Source organism: Alosa pseudoharengus, unplaced genomic scaffold, assembly GCF_046254945.1.
Source record: "Alosa pseudoharengus isolate Yale_2024_CS ecotype anadromous, Long Island Sound unplaced genomic scaffold, YU_APseudo_1.1 YU_APseudo_1.1_scf_8, whole genome shotgun sequence".
Classification (NCBI taxonomy): Eukaryota; Metazoa; Chordata; class Actinopteri; order Clupeiformes; family Clupeidae; genus Alosa; species Alosa pseudoharengus.
In genome coordinates, this window is record NW_027468870.1 from 30597275 (window position 1) to 30610565 (window position 13291).

Consider the following 13291-nt stretch of genomic DNA (forward strand, 5'->3'; position numbering starts at 1 on the left):
TGTTGTGTCAGGTGTTGAGTCAGCAGTGTCAGTGTAGGTCCCATCAGCAACCTCTCCATCACAACTCCAAATCATTCTTAATGACCCTCTCACACAAGTGTGCTAATTAAAAAACCTGAACTAATGGTGCGTTCGGACTCCAAATAAATCTGGCCCCCGACATCTCCCCTAGACAACAGTGGTCTGCTAGTAAACATTTTTCCTCCTCCATGCCAAACATTTCTCCCTGACTTCAGCCAAAGCCTTAATGCACACATGGCCTCGCAACCGCATGTTTTTTTTTTTTTTTTTTCAGATTTAGTTGACTTTTTGGGCTGCCTGTGCAAATGAACTGTAATGACAGAAAAATCTTAAATCAGTCAGACAGGAACTTGGAACTGATCAATATCAAATATGACACTGTTGGCTTAACTTAAACAGGGACACACATGAGTGAACGCTGGTGTGCTGAGGCCTACATCGGAACGGCTTTGGTCTGATTACAGACACATGGCTGTAGGCTGAGAGCCAAGCAGAATCAGAGCTGTGTTGTACACACAATGTAACAGCACTTTGAGTGTGATTTTGCCCTGACATGACACATGCGTACTTCAGGCTGTATTGGTTAGGATAATTTAACCCATAAATAAAATTGTTTTGCTTTTTGATTTTCATGGTTGGTGGTTGGCTTCGTTTTGTGTTTACAAACAGTGTCCTGACTGTATTATCATGATTAACATTGCTAACACTACTGCTAACATTGTTCATTTTTGTTAGTGTGAAAACTAAGTCTGACAACCTAAAGAAAAACAACAATCATCTGGACACTTTAAACTTCATAACAAATGAGTGTTATACTTTAAGTGTCTTTGCCGCACATTCATATGTGCAGTATAGGTGGCATAGTGCAGAACCCTGAGGAAAACTGAACTGAATATTTATCTTCCGATGTTCACACATAGATCCTCTGTCCAAAGTCTTGGAGGTCTTTTTTTGCCTTCACTTTGCTTATATTCTATCCTTATTTTACTCTATTGCATTTCCCCAGCTTCTCATATTCTTTTCTCTCAATATTATTTGTTCCATTCATCACCATTGTAATTTCCTCAGTCCTTGTCTATTATAACAACATTTTCGGCTCTGGCCTCTTTAACTTGCTGCGCCCCGAGCCCTTTCTGTTCACCGCCTTCTCTTCTGCGGCAGCTGTGATTAGTGCCTCAGTCCCCTCCGTTAATCCAGCCTTTCCCTGCTACTGGTGGGATTTACCAGTGTGAGGCCTCCCGCTGACCGTCAGTGGTACATCCCTTAGATAGGCTTGTCTGGTCATGGGGACAATCTCCACTCATGGGACCGTCTTGACCTCATCCACATTTCTACAATCGACTGTCAGAGACACACTGGCAGAAGTTCTTCTGTGTGAACGTTTTCGTGTTGAATGGATCACAGTGGCCTGGGCACTCATTTATTACCCAGTCACACTCTTTTCTGACTGGTCTGCCTGCGGTGTCGAGATGATGGTACAATCCACCATGTACTGTGAAAGGATCTCTATATCAGCAGCTTCCGTATCTCCATTTGGCCAGATTAGTATGCCAGCTGGGTATCTAATGACTGGTAAGACACACGGGGCTGATGCCGAGGCTCTTGTGCTCTCTAGTGAGCTGACTCTGGTGGGCCTGGCGCTCTCTCTAGAGATAGCTTGGATGTTGCTCTCTTCTTTGCCTCTTAATCATAGGTCCCATGTGAGTGAGGAATCCCCACAAGGTTAAAGAATCTCTCTCTCTCTCTCTCTCTCTCTCTCTCTCTCTCTCTATGGGCAAGAAACCTTGTGTAGTGGATTTACTCCTACATGTCCTATATACTGCATGAACCTATATTTAAACTTAATCCAGTATGTACGGTTTAAAAAAGTCTGAATGTTTCGGACAAATGTGCCTTTTCAGTTCTATTTATGTAGTAACAAAAAAAAAAAAAAGTGAATCGCCTCCACATCAGCATTCACAGAATGCTCCAACTGCTCGACTTACTTGACTGGAACTAACTGCTGTATCAGTGCAACCAGGAAATGTTTTTTTTTTTTTGTTTCTTCCCTTGTACCCAAGCACAAATTGGAAATCTGCCAGGGGGACAGAAATCACATCTAAGCCCATATGCTTGGCCCAACGTTGAATGTTGAAAATTCAACTTCAAATTTCTTACTTTGAACCAGAACTACTGATGTGGCAGCCACCTTCAAGGAAATTCCACTCTCCCTTCACGAGGTCCTCCTGCCTACACACATCTGTGTGAATCACTTAATTTCCATGCTTTCCCACCATTATGGCAGTCCCATGTACTGTGTAATTATCACAGAAACCTTTCACCCCACACCTACTCGACAAGTCCTCCTGTCAGTTTGTCAGTGTCTCATTTCGAACACAGTGTCCCTCAGTGTACTTTCTTTTTTTTTCTTTTTTTTACCTCACACCGAGTTAAACATGGCATCCTGCAGATTTCTTAGTCAGAGTCGGGGGCCCCCAAGAGGGAGGTGACTGTCAGTCGTACAGAATGCGTCAGGAACTAGAGAAACGTTTTCAGAGCTGGGATGTCAGCTGTTAGCGTGGCTGTAGTTCTGCAATTCTGCTTGGGAAATGAATGATGAACGAAGAGCTCTGGCAAATCTCCCATCAGAGCCTCTGCATTCAGTTCCTTATCTCCCACATTCCCCACATCTCCTGCAACCCCCCCCCCCTTACACGTATGATGTATTATAAATGATTCTTTTCTTCTCCTTCGTTGTCGTCTTTTTCTGTCGTCTTCAGTTTTTTTTTCTCCCCGTCCGTTGTTGTTTCCACTTTGGTCCAACCACTCGGATAAGTTTTGGATCAGACGCCCCCATGAAGAACACAGAATTGGCTTTGTTGTTGGTGTCAGGAGGACAAGTCTGTGGTTGAAGCCGCTCACTGCAGAACCCAGAGACAGATTGAGGTGAAATGGGCTCTTTGATTTGACAGAGTCTGATGTGGAACTGAGCAGTTCTGACAAGGATGAAAAACCCGACAGGCGGGCACGTACAACTCGGAGGCTGGGAAAAGGAACTGTTAACCAGAGATAGACCTAATTAAAATGTGATTTTTACCCCAGGGAGATTACTGTGAGAGACACACATTGAAAGATGGATGAGAAATGGATAGAGAAAGACAGGATATTATCCCTCCCTCTAACCATCACCTGTGTTGCTCGCTCACTCGATTTATTTATTTATTTATTTGCTTGTTTATTTATTTTTATTTTTTATTTGCTTTTTCCTCCCCTTCTGTCTTCTGTTATTTATTTTTGCACTTGAAGATGACTGACAGCGTGACAGGTGGAGCTGGTGGAGGCTTTTTGTGCACAGTTGTGCCGGTGATTGACAAGCAGAAAAGGGGGTCGGTGAGTGCTCCGTGTGTCACCGCATTTAAGCGAAAATGAAAAAGCAATATATGAACTCTCACTCTGTACCTCCGCGTCTGTGGCCCACAGCTGGAATGACAAACAACACGTGGGGTGCACAAGGCACGGTTGCCTTTGGTAATGTGAAATCTCCATTTTCAGAGCATATTGTCATCCTGTAATGTTGGGGGGGGGGGGGGGGGCAACAGTAAATAAAGATAAATAAGGCAAAAAATATCTTTCTTTATTTCTTTCAAATATTCATGTAGGGATTCATACACACATTTTTTTCTTCTTTTTTTCTTTCCCATTCCTCCATGTCAAAGTCAAAATGTTTTCATTTCATGGTCTATTATTCCAGCACGATGGAGTGTGTCTACTGTATAGTCACATGATGAAGATAGCTATGACTTTTTTCCCTCGTTTTGATTTACTGCAGTCCTTTCATTCTGTGTTTCTTATACTTCCACAGTCTATTTCCCTGAGTCTTAACCACAACCTTGAACAACCTCTCACTGCTTACACCATAGCTAAACTCAACTTTTAGCTCACAGCACTGATTTCAAAGCATTGCTTATTTTCAATGACAGAAACTTTAAAAACTGCTCTCTCAGTTACAAACTTAAAATATTGCCCCCATGTGTCATTTTCATCAATGTACTAATATGTGCTTTGTTACCATCTCTGTTAAAGTAAAGAAGTCTATTCAGATGTAAAAACACATTTTGGAACTTGTCTGCATATAGCTTCTTGTGTTCATCCTGTAATCTTCTTTTAATTTCTTGTACAAATCTTGTTATCTCTCAACCCTGTAGTTAGCATACTAATAAGATAGAATGGTACTCTTATATTGTATCACTTACCTACCTCAAGAGGAAAAGGCGACTCACTGTAGTGAAAACAAAATAAATGTGGTGCTCATATTTGTTGATCTACAGAGTGAAAGTAGGAACACACTCCAAGTAAGCATATCCTCAGGCCTCCTGTAGTTGCTAGCAACAAGTAAGCATATCCTCAGGCCTCCTGTAGTTGCTAGCAACAAGTCGCCCAGAGGCTCATTGATTAACGTTAATTATTAGCTTGCTCAAAAGCTTGAGTGCTTATGAAGACCTATGAAGGTCTGTTTGCCTTGATGTAACATAAACATCAATAGATGTTGATAGAGACACTAATGGAAGCATACAGGATCTTTTAATCATTAATGTCTTCATATTACATGTTGCCTTTATCCACCATATCTTAAATTGACTAAACTTTTTGTTAACTTCTTTGAAAGGTGGTAGGGGTTTGTAAACCTTGTAATCCACGGCACCCAATCTGCTTGTGGTGGGTAGTATGCAATCATTTAGCTCGCCAGCCGACAACTAGACAGGCTTACGTATAGCCCCTTTAAGAGACAGAAAGTGAAGAAAACAAACAAATGATGTTCTGGACAGCTCAATTCATTGCTGATTATTTATCATGAAAGGATCATTTACAGAATTCAACCTGGCATGTCTGTGTTGGCAAGCTTTCAGATAAACTAATTAAAAATGTGCATTCAGCAGAGTTGGATGTTGGACGGTCAATATATTTGTAGGTGCCAAGCTAATTAGTATCCAGAAATGACCAGGCCTTCTCTGAACAATGAGACTAAGGATTTATTGTGTCTGAAGGAATGGTGGGCCTAGCAGTTTTTGTCACCTTCTACAATGTTACAAACATTGCACAGATGTATCAGCAAAAACATACAGCTGCTGTAACCATACTTGTACCTGTAGAGGAAAAGTAGGGTTGTGTGAGAACAAATCCTAGACTGCCATCCAATTATACGGTCACATTACTCAAAGGTCAGCTTATGAGTTTATTGTTTCCATTAAATCAATTACAGTATATTCGTTATTATGGGCTCTCAGGGTGCATCTCTATTCAACAACTTGCTCAACTCTGCTCAAATATTGCGTGTGATGATGCTAGCTGTACATAACCTCATGCAATCAGCAGTATATGGCTGCTTGCCAAAACAGCCCACTTAGATTGACATATCTAAGTCAATGTATTGCCTCTTGTGTCTTCACCTTGCTGTAGCTTCCTGCAATGTGTTATTATCTTCCTGCACTGTTTGCTACATATTCTACCTCCCGGGCCGGGGTTATCTTCACACGTTGTGTCTTTGATCACCAATGAGAGTCCCGGGACTGATGAAATGTAGTGGTAGGGAGAGAGCAAGGGGCTGAAGGTTGTGTAGTTGAAGACTTTGGTTCATAGTTGCGGATGGAAACATCTGCCCCCACCCTTACCACCACCACCACCATGACCACCGCCTGCACCAACCCCCATCTCATCTCCTACATCTCCTGCTGGGTTGTTTCCCTCTGAGGGGAAGGCACAGACGTCTTTTTCATGGTATCTCTGATACCGTATTTGGTTCTCGTGTTATATGATCTGTAGCTATTGATTTCCAGAGCTTCCCCATTGGCACAAGCCTGAGCGCTTGTTGTCTTAGTGCTTTAGTTCTTTCCTTTTTAACTGCTTCATACTGTGAGCTGCAATGTACATACAATGTCATGTTAGTGCTCTTCATTATATATATATATACATCTGCATTTGCATATATATATATATATATATATATATATATATATATATATATATATATATATATATATATATATATATATATATATATACATACATATACATTTATATATATATATATACATCTACATTTGCAGTTGAACATGTGTGATAATTGCTTTGAACCCTGGTTAATGAGCATGTGTAAATTTGATATAAAATATTGCTAGCCTTTTTCCTTCTCTCACACTCACAGATTCAAGTGTACTCAGTGGGAGAAAATGTCAAGAGAAGCAAGTTAAAGAGAAAACCTTGACAGTTAAGTCCTAGAGAAATTTAAAACTCTCAAGCAACTTTGTGAAAAGACCACATAACTCCATTAATTGGCTTCCTCCAGCTCGGAGCGAACACTTTCTGACATAAAGGTCTCCTACACGTGGTCACTACTGAGGGTTTTTGTTTAAATTAACATATACTCCCTTACAGGTGATGTCCGAGTTCATCTGATATTTGCTGTTTGAAAAATACACTTTCTTTTTTACTGCCATAAATGCTGCATAAACCAGAATTAATCTGCATTAATGGAATTAAATGTGAAGTGTATTTGAATAGCATTAATACACCACATGTATTGCACATACAGTATGATGAATCAAGCCTTCACAAATCAATCACAAATCGCGGCATGCAAATATGCAGACTACTGTTTTTAGCTTAGCATGACTAACTCAATGGAGATTCCTTTAAGCATCGTCCTTATTTTAAGGATGTAATGCCTCAGAACACATTGACTAATTGACTAAATGGAGAAACATTTGTGGCAAGCAGAGTTAAGCTCATCAAACCACAAAGCCCGTTGTCTATTTAGGACCTTTTTCAGGTCGGACAAATCACCTGACATATACACATCTGTAACATCTGTAAAGCTGTAAACAGCTTGTATATAACCTGATGCGTATTTAGAGTGAGGTATTCCTTTTATGCTTTCCAGTGTGTGGACATCTGAACTATTAAGAGACCAAGCGTACGGAAATTTGTATGCTGCACCGGGGATCATTTTGGCTGACCTTTTTACCTGTTTATTTATTTACCTCATTAAGGTGCCTTCTGCCGAATCATGACAGCAAAAGGCTGCGTCGATAAACTTCACTCAATTTGGGAAGGTTAAGGTGTAAGAAACATGTACAGATCCGTTTTCCTCTTTCTCCTCAGACTGACAGCAAGCAGAAAAACAGTGCTTAGAAACACTACTTACTTTATAAAATAAAAACCCTTTCATGGTTCCTAGTTGATTTGGTGGATAAAAATATGTAAAAGGTCTATGTAATGTGTCATATATTTTGATGGAAGGATGTTTGATTGTGGTTGGGAAGGAAGAACTGCTCATTTTCATTTATGAAGGGCATAACAAGACATGGCTATATCTAACACTGAGCTGTCAAACCACACAGTTCTCTTCCCCCTCACCTTCATGTCTTCTGTAGTGTTTTCCTTCATTGTCAGGTGCTTAATTTGTTGTGCTGTCACATGCAAAAAAGAATCCACCATTGAAATATCAGATTAAAACCTTCATTGATCAATTCTCTCTTTATAGAATACTTATCAAAAAAGATCCTCTTTCTCCATCTTTTTTTGTGTCCATTTGATTGAGGAGCGTTCAAACAAGAAAACTGTTGCATAATTTAGCTTTCAATGTGTCTTCAGAGTGTCCCAGTCAGGCCAACACAGCACTGCTGAACAGTAGAATCATTATTGTGAATAATGCATAGCATATTTTACTCGGCCAAATAGCACATTCGTTCATGTGTTTGTTCACTCACTCTCACTCATTCATCCATTCATTCACTCATTCATTCACTCACTCACCCACCCACTCACCCACTCACTCATTCATTCATTCATTCATTCATTAATTCATTCACTCATTCATTCACTCACTCACCCACCCACTCACTCACTCATTCATTCATTCATTGGATTGGTTTGCCCCACTGGCCGAGTTCAGCTCCAGCACAGTGGGGGTGATTCAGCAGTCCTGGCCCCCGGAGCTGGATAAGTGGAGCGCTCCATTAGGACACTTAACCGGGGCACTAATGAGCAGGAGCAGAGCCGTGGTGGTGGCAGAGCTCGCTCACTCTCTCACTCACTCACTCGTCGCTCGCTCACTCCCTTCTCAGTCTCAGCGAGACACTCGCGCCGGCCCAAGGTGAACCCTCCCGGTGGGAGTCGGTACACGGGTCCACTGACCCCACTCAGCAGGGTGTGTGTGTGTGCGTATGCCTGTGTGAGGGGGGTGGGTGTCTGTCTGTGTGTCAGTGTAGATGCCTGGATGGCTTCCCCCAAACCTGTTCACAAAAGGCCCTCGCCGGCGCCGCACACAGATCCAAGTCCCTGGGGTGTGTGCCACGGGGCAGAGTCCTTGCTGCCTTTGGCAGCGCCGGGTTCCTGTCCGAACGGCATGCTCCAGAGAGAAAGGCTGGGGGAATGTGTGATGTGTGTGTGTGTGTGTGTGTGTGTGTAGGTGTTTGTGTGTGTGAGTGAGTGTTTGTGTGTGTGTGTGTTTGTGTGTGTGTGTGTTTGTGTTTGTGTGTGTGTGTTTGGCGGGTGGGGGGGGGTGACACCAGTATTTACCCCAGATGGCGATATTTACATGTGGAGAAGCTGCCCAGAGGAAGGCTTCTCTTTGATGCCATAGCTGGAGTGGCTGCACATATGGACCAGGGAGAGTGAGATAAAATGGAATAAAAGGGCATTAGCATAATGATGAGGAACTTTAGCCATGCTATGTGATGATTTTTTTTTCTCATCCTTCTTCTCTGATGTTCTCTGCAGGAAGGGGCCCTAATAATGTGGCAGATCCTTTGAACTCCCCTGTCAAAGGTTTTCTCGTCCACTCTCACTCTCTTCACTTTTACTTTCTCAGCTCTTCTCTGTGTCTGTCCGTTTTGACAGTCGGAGTTTTTCAGCCGGGTCTCCGAGTCTGTTGGTGTCATCACTGTGTGGTGTTCTTCTCAGTCATCTTGACAATTGATGGTGACTAATTACTACAGAATATGTTGGGTTATGAGTATCTGTGGGTCTGAGTGTCTGTATGTGCACAAACAGATTGGCCAATCTCTGTGTGTGTGTCTGTGTCTGTACATATCTATGTGTGTCTGTGTGTTGAGAGGGAGTATAGAGTTTTGACTGTGTGTGTGTGTTTGTGTAAGTGTTTGTGTGTGTGTGTGTGTGTTTGTGTGCATGTGCGCGTGTGTGTGTGTGTGTGTTTGTGTGTGACTGTCTGTCTGTTGACATTTGCATTTGAGATTTCTTTATGTATTGTGTGTTGGCTTGTCATCTCAATATCTGTTAACAAGTCTGAGCAGGCATGTTGGTTTTGCATGTCAATGTGTGTGCACACCCAGTACATAGTTTGTGACTGTGTGTGAGTGTATATTTGACATAGTGTGTGTGTGTGTGTGTGTGTGTGTTTGCTGAAGAGGGAAACAGGAAGAGAAAGGGACAGACCCAGGAACAGAGTGTGAGTCTGAAGGGGCTTGTTTGTCTTGCGGGTGCCAGTTTGGGACTGTGCCCGTGTGCCAGAGTGGCATGGCGTTGCGGGGCATGGGTTTGCTCAGACAGATGGCGCTGAGCCTTGTCAGAGTCCCTGCCTGTTAGTAGAATTGATTGCAGAGGCCCGTGCCAGCCCCTCTCCCACGACAGAGCGCAGGAGCCACCGCAGGGGACCGGGCCATGTGACAGCCGCCTCCACCCACCACCTACTACACCCACCTCCCACCACCAGCACCACCAACCAACCCTCCCAACCTGCACCTTGTGTTTTCAGTTTAGGAATGGTGTGTGTGCATGTGTTTGTATGTGTGCGAGTGGTTGTGTGTGTGTATGTGTGTGTATATATATATATATATATATGTGTGTGTGTGTGTGTGTGTGTGTGTGTGTGTGTCTGTGTGTGTGAGTGTATAAGTGTTTGTGTGTGTGTGTATGTGTAGTAAAAGAAGGGTAAATGGGTAGGGGGCTGCTTCTGAAAATGTGTGAACAATGCGCTTCTAGGCAACCGATTCCCCAGAGGTGCGTTGTCACTGGTAATCTGGCCCAAATGCATAGCGTGCTCCACACACACAAACACACACACCTATTGTGAATGCTCCGTTTCAACGGCGGTCGTTTGTTTTACCTCTTGTTTTGTTATATTTTAGCTTTTATTTGTGTCTTGTGTCTGTTATTTATTTATTTACCCTCAGAGGTGTGTGGGTTGCTGGGGATTTAAGAGCAGCACTGCAGTGCTAGCAGGACAGTAGAAGCAGTAGTACCTTACAGTAGCAGAATTTAAAATATTTTTCCTCTCTGGCTCAAACCGTTGACATTAAGGATAATGATTCAACATAGCTTCTCTTAGAGAGCATTAATGGGACAGGGGAATTGAATTTGAAGCGAGAGCTCCGACTCGTTATGGATATATTTTAATACTTCTGGAGGTCTCCTGGTGGCTCTTTTTTCCCTTCTTTCCCCGACACCTGCCCTCGAGTTAGCGTAGATTTCCCACACTCCTTTCTGCCGAGTCTGCATTCGTATAAGAGCCTGAACTCACCCAATCCTTATTCTGTAATACACAGGAAGAGATGTGCTGCTGTACTTCAGAGCAGGCTGAAATGGCTGTAAAAAGATATATGTGCCCTAAAGATAGCAGGCAATACGAGGAGCTTTAATATCATCCAAACTGCCTGACTTAGGGCAGAGAAGAAGGGCCCTAATTGTCAGATCATGCCGCGATAAAATCAAATAATTATCTCTGTAGGAAGGGATCAACAGCAGCAAGTCAGGGAGCTCTTTCTTTGCCCTTATTCTCTCTCTCTCTCTCTCTCTCTCTCTCTCTCTCTCTCTCTCTCTCTCTCTCTCTCTCTCTCTCTCTCTCTCTCTCTTGCTTTCTCTCTCTCTTTCTGTGTCTATCTCTCTCTTGCACGCCTTGGCAGCCATTTCTAACTCCGTAATTCATGGCTGATCGCGGCAAGAGTGGCACAAAAACATGCATTTTCATGACAATGTCTGCTACTTACACGCTATTTCCTTCAAAAGATTTTCCCAACGTTTCATCATACACCGGCTGGTGGGTTACCTCCTGTTGTACGCTGAATCCATAAGATGGCATCACAGCTAGAGCAGAGGTATTCAAGGCACCGACTACAGGATGAAGAGGACTGATCAAAGAACAGCCCCCCCTCTCCATACACACACACACACACACACACACAGCACCCCGTTTTTCTGAAATTTCAATATTACACATTCAGAGAGTGAGCAATTGAGGCCGTCAAAGAGGTACAGAGGTACAATTGTTAAATTAATACCTTTCCGAAATCGTCTCAAAGAGGAGAATTGAGGATGACTTATTTGAAGTATCTGGCCTGGGACAGCGAGTAAAAGCAACAGACGCTAGTCTCCTGGTGTGTAATGAGGCCCCTTTAATATGCTTTTGAGACTCTTAAGTGTGATTTTTAGGTAGAATTCCTAACAGGGAAAAAAGTAGTCGATCATTGCCTGCACCGGCAGGGCCGTGAGGCTTTCCTCGGTAGACTTGCACTGCTTTTAAGAGGAGAGAAGCATCACTCAGTGCTGTGTCTAGTGCGGAGCTCAGAGAGGGTTTATATATGCATGGGCTGTCCAGAGGGACAGTCTGGCCAAAGCCGTACGATTCGGATGTGATGAGGTGCGGGAGAAGTGGAAGAGATGGAGAGACGGAGAGAGATGGAGATGGAGGGAGAGAGAGACGGGGAGCGAGAGAGAGGGAGCATGAGGGCGATAATGAGGAGGGGAGAATAATGTGTCCATTAGCTCGCTGCGCCCCAGCTCACACACACAGGAGGAGAGAGGAAGAGAGAGGGAAAAGAGAGGGAAAGAGAGAAGAAAGGGTGAGAGAGGAGAGAAAGAGAGGTGCACACTCACTGCCATGCATCCCCTACGCAGTTCCACCAAAGGGGTCCTGCCGAGCTGGAGGAGGGTAATTAGAGGATCAGAAAGAGCGTGTGGCAATTCTGCTCTCTATCGGTCTCTGCCCCCACTTTGTTTTTTCCTATCCCATTCTCACTTCATCTTGCCTTGTACTGGGAGTCCCAGACCCCTTACTGGGATCACAGAGCAGGTAGTGAGCAGGCCTTGCTGAGGCTTCTTCCAGAACCTCGACTGCCCAAAGCTCAGCTTCAACCCAGGCCTGGTGCCGCTGGGCAGAGGCCTGCCAGAGAGGTCTTTAGTGGCCCCTCCTCCCCAAAGCCATCTCCTTCTGCCCAGAACCCCCCCGTCCCCTTCTCCCAACCTTCATCCACCACCACACACTGCCCCCTCTCTCCTTCCCTCTACTTGCCCAGTCCACCCCATCCTCCCTTAGAGTCCTTTGGCTCACTCCCCCTCTCCCTCCCTCACTCCCCCCCTCTCTCTCTCTCCCTCCCTCTCTCACTCACTCAGTGTGACTGCCGGACTGAAAGCCATTGGAGCACAGTCTAACTAGTTCACTGCCCCCGCCATGATAGATGGCACTTGAGGGACTGGAACTGTGTGGGTCTGACACGCACTTCCTGATTTCTGCGGCCAGGCTCCGAGGAGAGCCGGCCCACTCCGGCCCCATAACAGTTTCTCTCAGCCAGTGGAGGGTATCCCACAATTCACTCTGCTTCATGGCACCTGCCTTCTCGAGAAGGAGGTGAGCCATGTGCCAGTTCCAGAGGAAAAAAAAGAAACGAGAGAGAGAAAGAGAGAGAGAGATGGCGGGGGAGAGAGAGAGAGATGGCGGCAGAGAGAGGGTTTTGGGAGAGATGGCGGAAGCAAGCATGGTTCCAAAGCGAGGCAAGCTTCCGACAACGCGTTTCACAGCTCACCGAATCAGCGCCTAATCAAAATAACACTGTTGTAAATTAAGTCCGACGCTGCCAAGATCTCCCATGCTGTCGCCAGATACGACTGTGCTTCGGCCAAATAATACCACCGCATCGCCAAGCCATCAGCGCGGCTACAGCCAACACCCGAGAGTCTGCAGCACCAATTATCAGCGCTTTTCAGCCAACGAGAGTTTCTCCCCTCCACAGACTTTTCGCCTCACAAGATGTTGAGCCTTGAGCAAAACACAACATGATCAAACAATGAGAATGTTTGTTTTCATTTTGCTCAACCTTTTTTCTTGCGGTTTGGCGAACAGAGAGGGGCGGTTGGTGAGGCGGAGTGGAGGGTGGGGATTTTCGCTGCTGTTTTCTCCCTAATTCACCTCAGTTATCAACCAGCCTTTGTTATTTCCATCATCTCCGAGAGGATACCAAGGCCTCCTGGAGAAGAGGAAAAAGAAAGAGGCAATCGTGTT

General features: G+C 44.4%; 1 protein-coding gene across 1 annotated transcript in view; it reads left to right on the top strand.

The window, feature by feature from the left end:
• The window catches only part of pcdh1a (protocadherin 1a), a 110268-nt gene that overhangs the window by 91209 nt on the left and 5768 nt on the right, over window positions 1-13291 (top strand). The gene's annotated exons all lie outside the window — the stretch shown is intronic.